This window comes from Alexandromys fortis, unplaced genomic scaffold (assembly GCF_014885135.2).
Source record: "Alexandromys fortis isolate MF-2015 unplaced genomic scaffold, M_Fortis_MF-2015_v1.1 scaffold_286, whole genome shotgun sequence".
Classification (NCBI taxonomy): Eukaryota; Metazoa; Chordata; class Mammalia; order Rodentia; family Cricetidae; genus Alexandromys; species Alexandromys fortis.
Genome location: NW_026068365.1, coordinates 681,396 through 690,235, shown reverse-complemented (window position 1 = coordinate 690,235; position 8,840 = coordinate 681,396). Strand labels below are relative to the sequence as shown.

Below are 8,840 nucleotides of genomic sequence, written 5' to 3'. Positions count from 1 at the left end.
CTTTTTTTCTGTCTAGAATTCTTACATGGATTTAATTGGCCACGTGGGCACCAATCATTTTCAGGGAACCACTTGTTCATCCTGGTTGCCCAGGACACAAACAAGCAACCTCCTATGCAAACAGGGAGGAATGGGATTATTTCAATTTATATCTTATCATCCAAGCAATTCTGGGCAGGAACTGAAGCGGAAACTACTAGGAATACTGCAGAAACCACAGAGGATCACTCCTTTATAACTTGCTTTTCTTGCCTTGCTATGCTTGCCTTGCTTTAAAACATACAATGCAGGACCGTCTTCCTGTGAGTGATAAAAACCACAAAGAACATGACTCTCCTACATCAACCAACAATCAATAAAATGCTTCACAAGAATCCCACAATGTTTGAGGAAACTGCTCACTTAAGATAACCCCTTACAGACTTCTGGGTCTCAGAAGAGTGGGAGAAGGTGGTGGCCTTGGGAAGATGTTGCTCTTTGGCGTAAATTGCAATTTTTAGGGACCGTTTCTTAGACTCGAGTTAGAACTGAGAGTTCAGATAAGTGAGGCCGACATTGCTGCTTTGAACACCTCAGAAGGGGAGAATGGATTTATCAGGAGTGAAAAAGAAGAGCTTGCTAGGAGTCTAAGAAAATAATAAAAAGGTCCAGCACTAGGGCTCCTTCTCCTACCAAGCTCAAGGACCGCTCTGACAAGAATTCCAAGGATCGCTCTAAAGATAAAGGGGCCACTAAAGAATCGAGTGAGAAGAATCGTTGCAGGGATAAGACTCGGAAGAGACACAGTGCTTCAAGTGGAAGCAGCAGCATCAGGTCTCGATCCAGCTCAACTTCCAGCTCGGGCTCCAGCACCAGTGCAGGTTCAAGCAGTGGCTCTAGCTCCTCCTCTGTGCGCAGCTGCTCTGGGAGCTCCAGCTCTAACAGCTCCTCTGGCTCCCCCAGCCCTTCCTAGTGCAGGTTTGACAACAGGCAGCACTCCCGCTCCAAATCCAAACCACCTAAAAAGAGATGAGAAAGAGAAGAAAGGCTTCACCTAAGCCCACCAAAGTGCGCATTGGGAGGCTCACCAGGAATGTGACCAAGGATCATATCATGGAAATATTTTCTACTTATGGGAAAATTAAAATGATTGACATGCCTGTAGAAAGGATGCATCCTCATCTATCCAAAGGCTATGCATATGTAGAGTTTGAGAATCCAGATGAAGCAGAGAAGGCACTGAAAGACATGGATGGAGGACAAATTGATGGCCAAGAGAACACTGCTACTGCTGTCCAGAGTGAGGTAACCCAGACCCAAAAAGAAAGACATGGGGTGTACTCACTCATGATTGGTTTCTAGCCATAAATAAAGGACATTGAGCCTATAATTTGTGATCCTAGAGAAGCTAAATAAGAAGGTGGACCCAGAGAAGAACATATAGCTATCCTCCTGGATAAGGGAAGTAGACAAGATTGCAGGGTAAAAACTGAGAACTTGGGGTGGGGTGGGGGTAAGGGGAAATGGGGAGAGAAAAGTGAGAAGTGGAGGATGGGAGGAGCTTGGGGGAATAGGATGGTTGGGATAAAGGAAGGGTAGATATGGGAGCAGGGAAGTATATATCCTAATTAAGGGAGCCATCATAGGGTTGGGAAGAGACTTGACTCTAGAGGGGCTCGCAGGTGTCCAGGGAGATGTCCCCTGTTAGTTCCTTGGGCAACTGAGGAGAGGGAACCTGAAATGACCCTATCCTATAGCCATACTGATGAATATCTTGCATATCACCATAGAACTTTTATCTGGCGATGGATGGCGATAGAGACAGAGACGTACATTGGAACACTGGACTGAGCTCCCAAGGTCCAAATGAGGAGCAAAGGGAGGTAGAACATGAGCAAGGAAGTCAGGACCACGATGGGTGCACCCAACCACTGTGACAGTGGGGCTGATCTATTGGGAGCTCACCAAGGCCGGCTGGACTGGGACTGAATAAGCATGGGATAAAACCGGACTCTCTGAACATGGCAAACAATGAGGGCTGATGAGAAGCCAAGGACAATGGCACTGGGTTTTGATCCTACTTCATGTTCTGGCTTTGTGGGAGCCTAACCAGTTTGGATGTTCACCTTCCTAGACCAGGATGGAGGTGGGTGGTCCTTCGACTTCCCACAGGGCAGGGAACCCTGACTGCTCTTCAGACTGGAGAGGGATGGGGAATAGAGTGGGGGGAGGGGGAGAGGAGTTGGAGAGGGGGATTGAAGTGGGGGGGGCGAAAGAGGAGTGGGAGGGGGGAGTGAAATGGGAGGCTGGGAGGAGGCAGAAATTTTTTCAATAAAAAATAAAAAAAAAAATCCAGGATAGCTTACCCAGAGTTATACATGTTTTTCCCATGATATGATCAGAAAGATCATCTGGCAACAAATACCCTAAGGTAGTCAAAGAATATGCATGGGAGCCCATACATATAACTGCTCTAAAGGAAATCAAACAAGAAATTTTATCTTAAAAAAAAAACACAAAAAAGTTAAATACTATTTATTTGAGAAAGGAAGAACCAGGGTGTATAAAAATTCATAAGTTGTTTAGCTATGGAAGAGTTGAGATTAAGCTTACCAGAGGTCCCCCAAGAGAAGGAAAATTTCTTGCAAGTTTGTGTGTGTTGAATAAGGGAGGTTTTGTGTTTTTTTTTTTAAAATTAATTTATATTAAGTTTTATTATGGCAATTTCATATATACTTAGTTCTTATTTTGCCATTCCACGCATCATCACATTGATATGCTTCACTTCCTGAATAGCCTGCTCCTGTGAACGAATTTAGGTAAGTATTTTAAAACATAAGGTGCAAAGCTACTGTTTTCCGAGCTATAAACTGATTAATGTTTGGTAATTATTAGAGTAGCTACATTTTCTGCTTGTTCCTTGATTCAAATTTGTTAGGTTGATTGTGTCCTCTTTATAGACTTGTAGTAATTCAAGCTTTTTAAAATGTGATTTTTTTAAACATCAGTTTCTAATATAATGGCACATACTTCCTCAACTGTGAGAGCAACAACAGAAATTTGAACTCTTTGAAAATTGCAATTGAGGTGTAATCACTATGTTGTGAGTTAATGCAGTGTGATATAGTCATTTTTGTCTATTGATGAAGCTATTTCATGAAGCTAGGATAAAGGATGTTCAGATTCACCAAATATTCAATAGGCAGAAGCTTTTGTAATTGTTGTCTCAAGCATAAGATGAATGAGGAATATGTGCAAGGAAAAATATATTTATTCAGAAAAAATAAGAAATTTTCTTTTTATAGAAAGATCAAACCAACAGATGGGAATTTCCATGCTGTCCGGATTAGTGATATTTTATCATAGGAAATATTTGGAGAATGAGTTCATTTTTCTTGAGATTGATAATTCTTCCCTTTGCGAACATCACAAGTCAAACCACTGAGTTACCCATATATCTATTGAAAGAATCTGAAACCAGAGATGTTATTTTGTGCTGTTCATAAAATCAAAGTATTGATCATGCATCACTTTTTCTTTTGTCTGTTTTTTTTTTCAAAAATTGTTTTACTCAATCTCCAGGATTTTTATATATTCCTTTCTTTTTCTTGTATTGGAGATTTATGGAAATCTTATGATTTGCACATCTTGAATGACTATAAAGAGTTAATTCTTTTTTTCAGTTAGCCACTGAGAAATTCTGGAAAAAAGAAATTGACAAAACTTAAGTAAAATATACCAAACAATGCAAGAATTAATTCTGTTAAGTTTATTACAATGTAGTTGGATAACTATTGGTTTAAAATAATCCTTGGTATTCTTAAAAATGACTGAAAATGAATGCCAAATTCACAACATATAAATATTTGAAGAGAGTAATACCTTTTATCTTTTCTTGATTATTATATATTGTATACTTTTGTCAATTGAACATAAAGATATACAATTACTGTGCCTTAGCAATAATAACACTAAAAGTCACTCCTATAATTAACAGGTAAGAAAAAAATAAAAGTGTGTATGAGTGTGTTTATATTAATGCATTTGTAAAATATTGTTTATTGCTACTTTTGTAAGTTTTCTTTGCAGAGTTAATTCTTTACTCACTGCTTTGCTTTTCTACAAGGCTATATGCTCTCCGTGTGTATTTTATAGACTATAAAGCTTACTTTCAGCCAGGTATTTTAAATCTTGAAAGGAAGCCATAGTGAATAATTATCCTCTTTACAGCCAGATGACACTCATTTTTTACATTTTTAAAACTGCTGAACTACATTTGACCAACTAATGGAAACTTTGTAAAATCATTTATTGTATAGATTGAAAAAATAATATGTCTGCTTAAAGAAAATATAGGAACTGGCATGAAGAGACCAAGGTTAATTTAAATGTTCCTCCTAGAAGGGAAAAACTAAAACAAAACAAAACAAAATAAAACAAAAATATCTTCATGCTTTGAAATTTGAACAAACTACTAAACACACAATTTTCCTGCTCTGGCTTAGAATTTGAAGTCCCTGATTAATGTATAACATTTCTGTTATGTCTTACTTTGACTCTTTGCTCTGTATGAAACCATTGAGGACTAAAAAGAAAGATATTTACGTATAATCACCTGTTCATCTTATTTATATATTGAACATTAATAAAATTATTTTATTTCCATTAATTATAAATACCCTAAGAACTAAATTTAAAGCAATGAACAATCTAGATGTCAATACACCCCCCCTCAAGAAAACATATTTCTTTGGGTACTATAGAAAGAATAGAAAAGTTTGTGAAATGGCTAACAATTCTAAAAGAAATTGGGGGAAAGAAAATTGTAATCAGAATATAGTATATGGAAAGATATTTAAAGATAAATAAATGCTTGGTAAATAAGTAGTAGAGTATATAGACACATGATATACAACAACAAACATTGTGAGCAATGAAGTGAAGGTGAGCAAATAACAAGCCAAAAGTTGATATTATTTAGTAGTTAATAAAAAAGGAGATGAATTTTAGCAGGCTCATCAATAAAAGGTAATGTTTGAACAAAACAATGAAATAAGTAAGGATAAGGGTCATTTAGACATCCAACGAAATGATAATTTCTTAAAATAAACATCATTAGTGGAAACAATATCAGTGCAGATGTGTACTCAAAGAATATTAAAAAGGTTACTGAAAAGTGTTGGGAGAGAGTGACAAAAATCTATGTCAAATTCCGTCATATAGACTATTTTAAAGAAAACCTACTTAATTCAATTAGATTTCACACATAATTTTCTTTAAAGAAATGAGGACATGAAGAGATGAAGTCAAGGAATGTGAGGAAACTTGGAAGAGAAAAAGGGATGCATGTGATTAATGCATATTGTAAACATGTATGAAATTCTCAATGAAAAAATAACATATATAGAGATATGGGAGGGTGATGAAAGAGATCTTGATAGAGAATGCTGCTATGGGGTTAGGGAGAAACCTGATGCTAAGGAAATTCCCAAGAATCCACAAGATATCTCAACTAAGACTTCTATCAATAGTGTGGAGTTTCCCAAACTGACCTTCCCCTATAATCAGATTGATGAATACCCCAACTATTGTCATAGAGCCTTCATTCAATAAGTGATGAAACCAGAGAAAGCGATCCACAACCAAGCATGAGGCCAAGCTCTGAGGATTCAGTAAAAAAAGAGGTCAGTGAAAAGAGCTTGAAATTGCTGTTGTTTCTGTAATCATAGCACTAAGAAGAGAGAGGTGGGAGGTTTGTCATAAGGTCAAGTCCAGCTTGACATACACAATGAGTTCCAGGTAACAAAGTGAGACCCTTTAATAAGTCAAAACCAAGCAAACAATCAAAGAACAAGTCATATAATAAACAACAGCTTTATTGATTACTTATTTAATTTTCAAAACATCATATTTCAGTAAAGAAAAAGAACAGAAATTATAACCTAGCCAAAAATCAGAAAAATCTTGCCATCTTTGTATAACAGACATAAGAAAAAATAATCTTTTTTGTTCACAAATTTCTTTATTAATTTAAAAGACAGGCATATAAGGCAGAAAAAAGTGGAGCCACTTTTTTCTACACATTCTACACATACCTTCCAAACAGGTTTATTTATTTATTTATTTGTTTGTTTGTTTATTTATTTTTTATTTATTTATTAAAGATTTCTGTCTCTTCCCCACCACCTACTCCCCTTTCCCTCCCCCTCCCGAGTCAAGTCCCCCTCCCTCGTCAGCCCAAAGAGCAATCAGGGTTCCCTGCAATGAGGGAAGTCCAAGGACCACCCACCTCCATCCAGGTCTAGTAAGGTGAGCATCCAAACTGCCTAGGCTACCACAAAACCAATAGGTGCAGTAGGATGAAAAACCCATTGCCATTGTTCTTGAGGTCTCAGTAGTCCTCATTGTCTGTTTTGTTCAGCAAGACGGGTTTTAACCCAGGCTTTTTCAGACCCAGGCCAGCTGGCCTTGGAGAGTTCCCGATAGAACATCCACATTGGCTCAGTGTGTGGGTGCACCCCTCGCGGTCCTGAGTTCCTTGCTTGTGCTCTCTCTCCTTCTGCTCCTGATTTGGACCTTGAGATTTCAGTCCGGTGCTCCAATGTGGGTCTCTGTCTCTGTCTCCTTTCATCGCCACATGAAGGTTAATATTCAGGAGGATGCCTAAATATTTTTCTTTGGGTTCTCCTCCTTATTTAGCTTCTCTAAGAACCCAAATTATAGGCTCAATGTCCTTTATTTATGGCTAGAAACCAAATATGAGTGAGAACATCCCTTGTTCCTCTTTTAGGCTCTGGGTTACCTCACTCAGGATAGTGTTTTCTATTTCCATCCATTTGCCTGCAAACTTCAAGAAGTCCTTGTTTTTTACTGCTGAGTAGTACTCTAATATGTATATATTCCATACTTTCTTCATCCATTCTTCAATTGAAGGGCATCTAGGTTGTTTCCAGGTTCTGGCTATTACAAACAATGCTGCTATGAACATAGTAGAGCATATACTTTTGTTGTATGATAAGGCCTCTCTTGGGTATATTCCCAAGAGTGGTATTGCTGGGTCCATGGGTAGGTTGATCCCGAATTTCCTGAGAAACCTCCACACTGCTTTCCAGAGTGGTTGCACAAGTTTGCATTCCCACCAGCAATGGATGAGTGTACCCCTTTCTCCACAACCTCTCCAGCAAAGGCTATCATTGGTGTTTTTGATTTTCGCCATTCTGACAGGTGTAAGATGGTATCTTAAAGTTGTCTTGATTTGCATTTCCCTGATCGCTAAGGAAGTTGAGCATGACCTTAGGTGTCTTTTGGCCGTTTCAACTTCTTCTGTTGAGAGATCTCTGTTCAGCTCAGTGCCCCATTTTATAATTGGGTTGATTAGCCTTTACTGTCTATTTTCTTGAGTTCTTTATATATTTTGGAGATCAGACCTTTGTCAGTTGCGGGGTTGGTGAAGATTTTCTCCCAGTCAGTGGGTTGCCTTTCTTTCTTAGCAACAGTGTCCTTTGCTTTGCAGAAGCTTCTCAGTCTCAGGAGGTCCCACTTATTCAATGAGGCCCTTACTGTCTGTGCTGTGCCCACGTGTTGTAGAGTACTCCCCAATTTCTCTTCTATCAGGTTCATTGTGTTCGGACCGATATTGAGGTCTTTAATCCACTTTGACTTGAGATTTGTGCATGGTGATATATATGGATCTATTTTCATTCTTCTACAGATTGACATCCAGTTTTGCCAGCACAATTTGTTGAAGAGGCTCTCTTTTTTACATTGTATACTTTTATCTCTTTTATCGAAAATCAGGTGCTCATAGGTTTGTGGGTTAAAGTCAGGGTCTTCTATTCGATTCCATTGGTCGACTTCTCTTTTTTTGATGGGACCTTGATGGGGATTGCATTGAATCTATAAATTGCCCTTGGTAGAATTGCCATTTTTACTATGTGGATCCTCCCAATCAAAAAGTAAGGGAGATCCTTCCATTTTTCTGGTATCCTGCTCAATTTCTTTCATCAAATACTTAAAGTTCTTGTCAAATAGATCCTTCACTTCCTTGGTTAGAGTTTCCCCAAGATATTTTATGCTATTTGTGATTATCGTGAAAGGTGACGATTCTCTGATTTCCCTCTCAGCTTTTTTATCCTTTGTGTATAGGAGGGCAACTGATTTTTTGGAGTTGATCTTGTATCCTGCCACAGTACGAAAGGTGTTTATCAGCTGTAGGAGTTCTTTGGGGGAGTTTTTGGGGTCACTTATGTACACTATCATATCATCTGCAAATAATGAAAGTTTAACTTCTTCCTTTCCAATTCAGTTACCCTTGATCCCCTTATGTTGTCTTATTGCTATTGCTAGAACTTCAAGCACTATATTGAAGAGGAATTGAGAGAGTGGACAACCTAGTTGTGTTTCTGATTTTAGTGGGATGGCTTTGAGTTTCTGTGGCAGTTTGGATTAATGAAGACCTATAGTAATAGGTATTTGAAGAAGTTTAATGACAAAACCAGACTCATGAAACCAAGATTCCAGCAGAGTACCCAGAGCAGGAAGGGGCACCACAGCTTCTGCGTGCCCAATTTATCAGTAAACATTCGCCCGAGGGCAGCCCGCCCCCAAAGGGAGGGCTTATCCCTACATCTCCCTCTTTTTGTCTAAATAAGACAGAACTAACCCAAATACAACTATAACAATGATAACAAATAATAGATATAACAAACAATATTGAGAACGAAAGTTTTACCAGACATTCTATCTCAAGGAGTCTAAATAATGTAGAGAGTAATTACAATTATATAATCTTCAACTCCATCAAAGATCTGAGAAGGGAATAAATATTACTTAACAAATGAGAGATATCCAAAATGTGCCAT

At 38.1% G+C, this 8,840-nt stretch overlaps 1 pseudogene; it reads left to right on the top strand.

Moving 5' to 3' along the window:
- Nucleotides 1-530: 530 nt before the first annotated feature.
- Nucleotides 531-8,840, top strand: part of LOC126495437 (RNA-binding protein with serine-rich domain 1-like) — a 15,004-nt pseudogene continuing 6,694 nt past the window's right edge.